We start from the raw sequence: 10650 nt of genomic DNA, 5'->3' as shown, positions 1-10650 counted from the left end.
CCTGTCAAAGAGCGATCTTCAGAGAGCGCCGCTAATGCGAACCAACCCCAGAAGTGCAACTTTTAATCTTCTGCAACGCGTAATATATTTTTCTTTTGTTTAGGTAAAGCCATTGCAATAGTTTCCAATAAAAAAATAAAATAAAATAAAACTGAAGGCATTATTTATTATAGCCAAGTTGAATTATAACTAAGGTTCATATTTTATAATATTCCATTTATTCCATATTACGCTGAATTTTATAACTGTACTGGTTACATTTATAAACAGCATTTCCTGGGCCTGACATCAACTGGTTCCATGGTGTAATGGTTAGCACTCTGGACTCTGAATCCAGCGATCCGAGTTCAAATCTCGGTGGGACCTAGTCTTTTTCAAATTCTTTTAATTTTAATTACATCTTTTATGTCTGTTTTTTTTATAATTTTACACACATTACATATATAGATATATTATTATTACATAATCTGTGTTGTCTGGATCAGTAAAAATTAAAATTAAAATAAAAATCCTTTTTTGATTGTATCAATGACAAACTAAAAAAAAAAAAAAAAAAAAAAAAACTGTCCAACAGATGCCAATACAGGGAAATTTTTTTATTAATGTGGTTATAAATAAGCTCAAACTGTCTCTTACCTTGCATTCAGATAAAAAAAAAGCCCCACTAACTCCCCCCCCCCCCCCCCCCATCTAACATTTACCTGCCTCCTCTCACCGATCCCGTGCTGTCCCAGCTGCATAGGAGGCACTGAGAGCTGTGGAAGCCGTAGGCTCCTGATGCTGTCAGTCACACTCCTGTGAGGCGGTAGCGGGGACAAGGCTTACAGGTGCTGTATATATCTATGGACGCACACAGTCCAACGCAAACCCCCCCCCATAGTGCACGGCTTGCTGAGGGGGCACTATGTAGCAGGGAGAAGCAGACAGAACCAGTGAGGGACTCCAGAAGAGGAGGTAAGGGACCGTTCTGTGTAATGTCATTGCACAGAGCAGGTAAGTATAACCTTTTTTTAAATTTGCCTTTAATATCACTTTAACCACGGTTTAAGGCTGTCAATATTTGACACAAGCAAAAAGATATTTTTACTGATGCATGACAGCACAGGTCATGTGATAATAATAATAATAATCAGTAAAAGTAAAAATACTTTTTTGCTTGTGTCAACCAATGGCAGCCTCAGACCTCAATTATATTATTGTATCATATCTTTCTTGTATGTGTTATTATTATTATATAAAATAAGAAAAATGAAATATAATATTTATAATAAATTATTATTATTAATAAATATCATTACAATTATTATATCAAATAAGAAAAATATAATAACATATACAAGAAAGATACAATACAATAATTGAGGTCTGGGGCTGTCATTGGTTCACACAAGCAAAAAAGTATTTTTATTTTTACTGATTATCATTATTATTATATAGGATTTTTATAGCACTAAGTGATGCAGACAACACAGGTCATGTGATAATAATAAATTATATTTATTATTATTAATATATTTTTATATAATAATAATACATACAAGAAAGATCACAAACACATACAATACAATACAATAATTGAGGTCTGGGGCTGTCATTTGTTGATACAAGCAAAAAATTATTTTTATTTTTACTGATTATTATTATTATTATTATTATAGAATTTTGATATATACTATGCAGACAACACAGCTCATGTGTTAATAATAAATTATATTAATTATTATTAATATATTTTTGTATACTACTACTAATAATAATAATACATACATACATACAAGAAAGATACAAACACACAATACAAACACATACAACAAATACAATACAATAATTGAGGTCTGGGGCTGTTATTGGTTGACACAAGCAAAAAAGTATTTTTATTGGTAATTATTATTATTATAATATAGGATTTTCATAGCGCTAACTGATGCAGACAACAAAGGTCATGTGATAATAATAAATTATATGAATTATTATTAATATATTTTTATATACTGATAATAATGCATACATACATACAAGAAAGATACAAACACACAATATAAACAATACAATAATTGAGGTCTGGAGCTGTCATTGGTTGACACAAGCAAAAAAAGTATTTTTATTGGTAATTATTATTATTATAATATAGGATTTTCATAGCGCTAACTGATGCAGACAACAAAGGTCATGTGATAATAATAAATTATATGAATTATTATTAATATATTTTTATATACTAATAATAATGATAATAATGCATACATACATACATACAAGAAAGATACAAACACATACAATAAATACAATACAATAATTGAGGTCTGGAGCTGTCATTGGTTGACACAAGCAAAAAAAGTATTTTTATTGGTAATTATTATTATTATTATAATATAGGATTTTTATAGCGCAAAATGATGCAGACAACAAAGGTCATGTGATAATAATAAATTATATGAATTATTATTAATATATTTTTATATAATAATAATACATACAAGAAAGATCACAAACACATACAATGCAATACAATAATTGAGGTCTGGGGCTGTCATTTGTTGACACAAGCAAAAAGTATTTTTATTTTTACTGATGCAGACAACACATGTGATAATAATAAATGATTACTATTATTATTATTATTAAAAAGAATACACAATTACAACAAATACAGTAATAGAAATAAAACAACAAAAACAGAAAACATTAAATATTTTAAAAGAACAAAAATAGGCTGAGCAACCAATAAATAAATAAAATGTGCTAGCCAAAACCAGTATTGAAAGAAAAAAAAAAAAAGAGTAGGTCCCACCGAGATTTGAACTCGGATCGCTGGATTCAGAGTCCAGAGTGCTAACCATTACACCATGGAACCAGTTGATGTCAGGAGCTGGAAGTACTGCTTATGAATGTGACCAGGCAGCCATAGACTTCAGAGAAACACGATTTAATAAACACCTTTGCTATAATTTAACATTTTGGCGATTTCACAACACACATCAGCTGTGTGACGTGAAATTGCTCTGCTTCTGTGCATCTCGTTTCCCGCATCTTATACAAGTATCATCAACAGCAGATCTAGAACACATCCCTGGCCATTCAATATAAAATCACAAATTGGGAAGAATTAACGATTTAAAAAAACAAAATATACAAATAAATATAATACAGGCACATAAGATAAAACTTAAACTCATAATACTTAAAAACTTAAATAATACAATGAAACGTAAATAATACTTTAAAACTTAAACAGAAAATAAAGCTACAAACACACAATAAAAACACAGACAATAATAAACGCACAAACAATACAAGCGGCTCATCAACCATCTCCAACAAATCCCAAAGTAGCTGCAGCTGCTCTATAAAGACTTCCTATTGCCTGGTGGGCGGGGTCTGTGCTCCTGGCAGCTCCATTGATTTGCATACTGATTTTCCCTTTAAAATGCTCAAATATTCTTTGTAGAAAATGTGATATTTAACAAACAAACATTCTTTGTTAGGAGGAGGATAACATAGAATTATTCTGGAATATGTATTTTAAGAAATTTGTAATATAAAAAGAAAATGTTGCTCTCCATAATGTGGCATTTGTAACTCATGGAGGGTTTATATACTGATCAGGCTCACCTTTGGATTGTCCTCGCTTCGGCAGGACATATACTAAAATTGGAACGATACAGAGAAGATTAGCATGGCCCCTGCGCAAGGATGACACGCAAATTCGTGAAGCGTTCCATATTTTCTTGCACCCACTATAGAGTAGTGAAGCTTTTAACTCTTGTTGTGTACTGTTGCCATGTAGTTACATATTGCGGTTAGATTGGCGATTCAGTTGTACTTTTTCGGCAAGCTCTTCTATACGGCCGGTCTTAAGAAAAGGTCCGCTGACAATGAGGAGGGGGAGGATGCCCAAGTGCGTCCCCCCCCCCCCCCACGCAGCTCCTTGATTCAGGAAAACAAAAAAAGGGAATGAAGGAACAATACGATAAGGACTCCCTTACACCAAAAGGTGCGCCCAAGTGTGCGCATTCACGTACGGCGCATTTAGGTCAGCCCACTAATTTCAATGGGCTTCCCTATGCACAGAAAATGTGAAAAAATAGCGCAGGCGTGTTTTTTTACATGTACTGCGGCAGGTCGGCTCTATTGCACGGAATCACGTACCTGTATGTCATCTCATGCAACAGCCACTGGGTAGCGCCCCCCACGCGCACCTGCCGGAGGAGCGATTGCGCGCTGATTGGATAGAGGGGGAGCCAATCACCCGATGTCCGCTGGCCACCCGTGATCGTTCCTGAGAGAGGCAGAACGACGGTCTGTCCTATGTAAGCAAGGTAGATCACCGTTCTGACAGGGGAGTAGATAGAGATCGGTGTTCCTGCTAAGCAGGAACACCTATCTCTGTCTTCCCCCAGTCAGACCATCCCCCCAACAGTTAGGAAGCACCCCCTAAAGACAAATTTAACACTTTAATCACCCCTGATGTTAACCCCCTTTCCTGCCAGTGTCAATAGTACAGTGACAGTGCATATTTTTAGCACTGTATTAGTGTCACTGGTCCCCAAAAAAGTGTCAAATATGTCAGTTAGTGTGCGATCTGTCCACGGCAATATCGCAGTCCAGGATCTATTGTTACTGGGGTGGGGTCTATTGTTGCTGCAGGGGATCTATTGTTGCTGGGGTGGAGTCCATTATTGGGGGGATCTGTTGTTGCTGGAGTGGAGTCCATTGTTGTGGGGGGGAGGATCTGTTGTTGCTGGCTGCAGGGGATCTATTTTACTGCTTTTCTTGTTATTAACAAATTCCATACAAATGATTACAAAATGATACTTGGTTTTGTACTCTCTAAAAGGGGCGGTACTGGATGTTGGGTTGGGGGTGGAACCAAGGGATGATGCTCAGAGGTGGGTAGGGGGTGGAGACCAGGGACGGTCCTCTGAGGTGGGTAGGGGGCGGAGACAAGGGATGGTCCTCTGAGGTGGCTAGGGGGCAGAGACAAAGGATTAACCTCTGAGGTGGGTAGGGGGCGGAGACAAGGGTTGGTCCTCTGAGGTGGGTATGGGTGGAGACAAGGGACAGTCTCTGAAGTGGCTAGGGGGCGGAGACAAGGGACAGTCCTCTGAGGTGGGTAGGGGGTGGAGACAAAGGATGGTCCTCTGAGGTGGGTAGGGGTGGAGACAAGGGACGGTCCTCTGAGGTGGGTAGGGGGTGGAGACAAGGGACGGTCCTCTGAGGTGGGTAGGGGCGGAGACAAGGGACGGTCCTCTGAGGTGGGTAGCGGGCGGAGACAAGGGACGGTCCTCTGAGGTGGGCAGGGGGCGGAGACAAGGGACGTTCCTCTGTGGTGGGTAGGAGCAGAGACAAGGGACGGTCCTCTGAGGTGGGTAGGGGGCGGAGACAAGTGGTGACTCAGAAGGGAGGGGTTCCTGCACCTATTCTCTGAGAAAAGCCCTGATTATTATACAGGATTTATATAGCACCAACAGTTTGCGCAACACTTTACAATATAGAGGGTCGCATCCAGCCCCTGGGCTGCAGTGTAGAGACCTCTCTGTTACATCATCAGGGGGTCTCCTGTCTTTTACTGGTATTTGCGGATGGCACTCTGATGGTGCGCCATGCATGTGCAGTGTGGTATAGATGGTGCAGCACTTGTACAGTAGGGTATAGATGACCTGCTGCATGTGCAGTGTTGCTTAGATTACCCAGCACATGTGTATTGTGGATTGCCATGTGCATGCACAGTGTGATGTAGATGGCTTTGCGCATGCACAGTGTAATGTAGGTAGATTTGCAGGTACACAGTGGGATGTAGTTAGCTTTGCACATGCACAGCACGATGTAAGTAGCTTTGTGTGTGCACAGTGTGATGTAGTTAGCTTTGCGCATGCACGGTGTGATGTAAGTATCTCTGCGCATGCACGGTGTGATGTAGGTACCCTTGCACATGCACAATGTGATGTAGGTAGCTTTGCACATGCACAGTGTGATGTAAGTATCTCTGCGCATGCACAGTGTGATGTAGATGGCTTTGCACATGCACGGTGTGATGTAAGTATCTCTGCGCATGCACGGTGTGATGTAGGTACCCTTGCACATGCACAATGTGATGTAGGTAGCTTTGCACATGCACAGTGTGATGTAAGTATCTCTGCGCATGCACAGTGTGATGTAGATGGCTTTGCACATGCACGGTGTGATGTAAGTAGCTCTGCGCATGAACAGTGTTGTGTAAATTTCCGGGCACATGTGTAATGTGGTTTCTACTAAATGGTGTAGCTCTAATTTTACACTCTATTGTTTATACTGTATATATATAAAAAAAATTAATATAATAGAGTGAAGTAAAATCTCTGGATGAAATACAACAGTCCTGTATTCTTCCACATGTGAAACCTTTGCTATATTTCTCTTGCCACCAGCCGTGCCTTCACCTCCACCAGCCGTGCCTTCACCTCCACCAGCCGTGCCCTCACCTTCACCAGCCGTGCCTTCACCTCCACCAGCCGTGCCCTCACCTCCACCAGCCATGCCCTCACCTCCACCAGCCATGCCTTCACCTTCACCAGCCGTGCCTTCACCTCCACCAGCCGTGCCCTCACCTTCACCAGCCGTGCCTTCACCTCCACCAGCCGTGCCCTCACCTCCACCAGCCATGCCCTCACCTCCACCAGCCATGCCTTCACCTTCACCAGCCGTGCCCTCACCTTCACCAGCCGTGCCTTCACCTTCACCAGTTGTTCCCTCACCTGGGATCATTGACCTAAGTTATGTACGGTCAAAATAGGCTCATGTCCTCTTTAAATTGACATGCAATACACTGCAAGGCTCCCCTGGTGGTCTTCTGTTGATATTGCACCTCTTTGTGCATCCAGCCACAAACAGGGGTCCGCCTGAATATTGCAAACACTTCTCCTTTAAGATGACCTCTCGAGCACTTTCTTTCCTCTCCTCCCCCACTCAGCCACATTTTATTCGCTTCTTCCCACATTATAAATGTACTCAGGTGCTCACATACACCAAGATACAATCGTCTGTATACTTAGCCACATCCCGACCTTGCTATAGCCAAAAGATGGCTACAATGTGGTGATTCAGTTCTGCGTGGGCGTCCATGGACATCCCCCCCCCAGAACCACGCCTTGCCCGCATCTACTGTGGCGCGCAGTCGGTGCGCCCTGTGATCACTGTGTCCTTTGGACACAGTTGATCACAGATCGAGGTAAAGGGCCAAACACGGGGGCCATTTACCATGTGATTAGTTGTGTCCAATCATAGCTGATCACGTGTAAGCACAATTGATGGTTATCGACTTTCCTCTTCTCACGCGCTGTCACAGTGCGAGGAGAGGAGAGCTGTAAACCGGAAATTGTGGCAGGATCCTTTTACACTCATAATCAGGGCACTGATCATCAGTGCAGCCCCAACAGTGCCAATCAGTGCCCATCAGTGCCGCCTCATCAGTGCCATCTATCAGTGTCCCTCAGTGCCACCTTTAGTGCCGCCTATCAGTCCCCATTAGTGCCGCCTCACCCGTGTCTATTCATCAGTGCAGCGCCAATCAGTGCCCATCAGTGCCTCCTCATCGGTGCTGCCTATCAGTGCTGCCTATCAGTGCCTCCTCATCATTGTCATCTTTTAGTGTCCCTCAGTGTCCCCTTTAGTGCCGCCTCTCAGTGCCCATCAGTGCCGCCTTGACCGTGTCTATTCATCAGTGCCGCCTATCAGTGCCCATCGGTGTCTATTCTTCAGTGCCGCCTCATCAGTGCCCATCAGTGCCGCCTCGACCTTGTCTTTTGATCAGTCGCGCCTTTCAGTGCTCATCAGTGTCTATTCATCAGTGCCGCCTCATCAGTGCCACCTGGACCGTGTCTATTCATCAATATCGCCTCAGTACCCAGCAGTGTCTATTCATCAGTGCCGCCTCGACCGTGTCTATTCATCAGTGCCACCTTTAGTGCCGCCCCATGAGTGCCCTTCAGTGCCACCTCACCAGTGCAGTCTCATCAGTGCAGTCTCATCAGTGCCACCTATCAGTACACAGCTCCGCCTATTAGTGCCTCCTCATCAGTGCCCATCAGTGTCTATTCACCAGTGCCGCCTCACCAGTACCCATCAGTGCAGCTTCATCAGCGCACATCAGTGAAGGAAAAAAAATGTCTTATTTGCAAAATTTTATAACAGAAACTAAGAAAAACTTATTTTTTTCAAAAATATTTATCTTTTTCGTTTGACAAAAAACAAAAAAACCCAGTAGTGGTTAAATACCACAAAAAGAAAGCTCTATTCGTGTGACAAAAATGATAAAAATGTCATATGGGTACTGTATTGCATGACTGCGCAATTGTCATTCAAAGTGCAACAGTGCACAAAGCCAAAAATTGGCCTGGGCAGGGTCACGTCACTCCCCGATTCCCACTGAGGAGGTCACATGACTCTGGGATAAAACGTGTAGGGGCGAGGCTTACTGGATGATGTCATCACATTCAGGAAGTACAGCAAACACCAGTATCTCGGTATTGTGACCACTGATACATGCCCATGAGTGTTCTATTTTTTTTATTTTTTTGCTAAATGAAAATAACTACTAATTGTTTTTGTACAGAAGATATGAATGCAAATACTCTCATGATAGGGAGGTTTCAATAATGCCTTACTTTAAAAATAAATTAAATGGGTTAAAAATACTATTAGAAAACAAATGGAATAAAATGTATTTTTATTTTCTTAAAAAGCCTCCAATAAACAGAGTTTATATAAAAAAAATGTATCTTTTTTAATTACAAAAGAAAAAAAAGTACACAACAGAGTTTATATTTAAAAAAAATTATCTTTTTTAATAACAAAAGAAAAAAAATGCACCTAGCAGAGGATGGTTTCGATCCATCGACCTCTGGGTTATGGGCCCAGCACGCTTCCGCTGCGCCACTCTGCTACACATTAACTCTCTGGACTATTTGGTTTCTAGGTAACTCGTTTCTGTATCGGTATGCAGCTATTCATTGACGTTTGGTGGGCGGGATCTGCACTCCCACAATGCTTCCCGACAGAGTTGGTGATTTGCATGCGGTGCTTTGCTTCAAAATATACTTTATGCTGCTTATTTCCTTTATTTAAATCAACTTTTCAATTTACAGACATTATTTATCAAGAAGAAAAGTAATTCATAGAATTAGTTTGGAATATATAAATTAAAGTATCAATATTTAACACTCTCCCTAAGGTGGTCAGTTCAGTACTTGGGGAGTTTATATAACTCTCAGGATCTTCTTTACATTGTCCTCGCTTCGGCAGGACATATACTAAAATTGGAACGATACAGAGAAGATTAGCATGGCCCCTGCGCAAGGATGACACGCAAATTCGTGAAGCGTTCCATATTTTCTTGCCCCAAATAAAACGTGCTCAATTACTTTTTTCCTTCTTGTTATGAACCATTAAATAATAATAAAAAAAAAAATTATATATATATATTTATTTATTTATTATAAAGTTCATGCTTGCGGTTAGATCGCTGGGGACATAAAGCTGGCCATATGCTAGTAGGTTTTCATACGAATGTTCGTACAAACATTCTCAGTACATTCGATGATCGATGTCATTCAAAACTTCCTTTTCTTTTAGCATTTGATTTCCTAAATTGAAAAATTTGAAACTAAATTCTAATGGTGTAGGACCAGTTTTTGGTATCACGCACGCGGCCGTATAGAGAGCAGAACGTGCCTCGTCACTCTCCCGGTGTACCGTCGCCCGTTGAGATTAATTAGACGATGCCGCTCTACATGGTTATGCGCCAGGGGTTGTGTAAAGCACCACACGCGGAATGCACGCTAATTATGTTTGAAGCATAATGGCGTACAGCCTCATCTAATTCATCTCATTGGGTGCTGAGTCCCTGCAGAGTGACTACGCAGGCTCTGCGTTCCGTACGGCCGTGTGCATGAAGCCTTAAAGACGTATTGGAGGTTCCCATTACATCAGAAGTCCTTCCATCACATCAGGGGTCCTCCCACCACATAAGGGGTCCTTCCATCACATCAGAGCCCCCGCCCCCCCCCCCCCCATCACATCAGAGGCCCTCCCAAGAGATCAGAGGTCACCCCCCCATCACATCAGAGGTCTCTCCATTACATCAGAGCCCCTCCCCCATGACATCAGAGGTCCCCCCATCACATTCGAAGTCCACCCATTACATCAGAGGTCTCTCCATCACATCAGATGTCCACCCTCACATCAGAGCCCCCCATCACATCAGTGGTCCTTCCATCACATTAGAGGTCCCTCCATCATATCAGAGGTTATCCCATCACATCAGAGCTCCCCCCCATCAGATCAGAGTTCCCTCATCAGATCAGAGGCCCCCCCCCCATCACATCAGAGGTCCTCCCATCACATCAGAGGTCCTCCAATCGCATCAGAGGTCCCCCCATCACATCAGAGGTCCCCCCATCACATCAGAGGTCCTACCATCACATGTCTCCCTATCACATCAGAGTTCCCCCATCACATCAGAGGTCCTCCATCACGTAAGATGTCCTTCCATCACATCAAAGGTCCTCCCATCACATCAGATGTCCTTCCATCACATCAGAGGTCCTTCCATCACATCAGAGGTCCTTCTATCACATCAGAGGTCCCCCATCACATCAGAGGTCCCCCACAACA

At 42.1% G+C, this 10650-nt stretch overlaps 4 non-coding genes across 4 annotated transcripts; 3 read left to right on the top strand and 1 right to left on the bottom strand.

Moving 5' to 3' along the window:
* The first annotated feature begins 294 nt into the window (after positions 1 to 294).
* TRNAQ-CUG (transfer RNA glutamine (anticodon CUG)) lies at positions 295 to 366 on the top strand. The gene has a single exon. It is a non-coding gene; the product is annotated as a tRNA-Gln (tRNA).
* Positions 367 to 2782: 2416 nt separating this feature from the next.
* Positions 2783 to 2854, bottom strand: TRNAQ-CUG (transfer RNA glutamine (anticodon CUG)). The gene has a single exon. It is a non-coding gene; the product is annotated as a tRNA-Gln (tRNA).
* A 767-nt stretch (positions 2855 to 3621) lies between these two features.
* On the top strand, positions 3622 to 3728 carry LOC141114689 (U6 spliceosomal RNA). The gene has a single exon (XR_012236964.1). It is a non-coding gene; the product is annotated as a U6 spliceosomal RNA (small nuclear RNA).
* A 5535-nt stretch (positions 3729 to 9263) lies between these two features.
* Positions 9264 to 9370, top strand: LOC141114688 (U6 spliceosomal RNA). The gene has a single exon (XR_012236963.1). It is a non-coding gene; the product is annotated as a U6 spliceosomal RNA (small nuclear RNA).
* The last annotated feature ends 1280 nt before the right edge of the window (positions 9371 to 10650 follow it).

The sequence above is a fragment of the Aquarana catesbeiana genome, linkage group LG12 (assembly GCF_042186555.1).
Source record: "Aquarana catesbeiana isolate 2022-GZ linkage group LG12, ASM4218655v1, whole genome shotgun sequence".
In the NCBI taxonomy this organism is placed as follows: domain Eukaryota; kingdom Metazoa; phylum Chordata; class Amphibia; order Anura; family Ranidae; genus Aquarana; species Aquarana catesbeiana.
The sequence above is the reverse complement of the archived record's forward strand: the minus strand, read 5'-3'. Positions and strand labels throughout refer to the sequence as shown.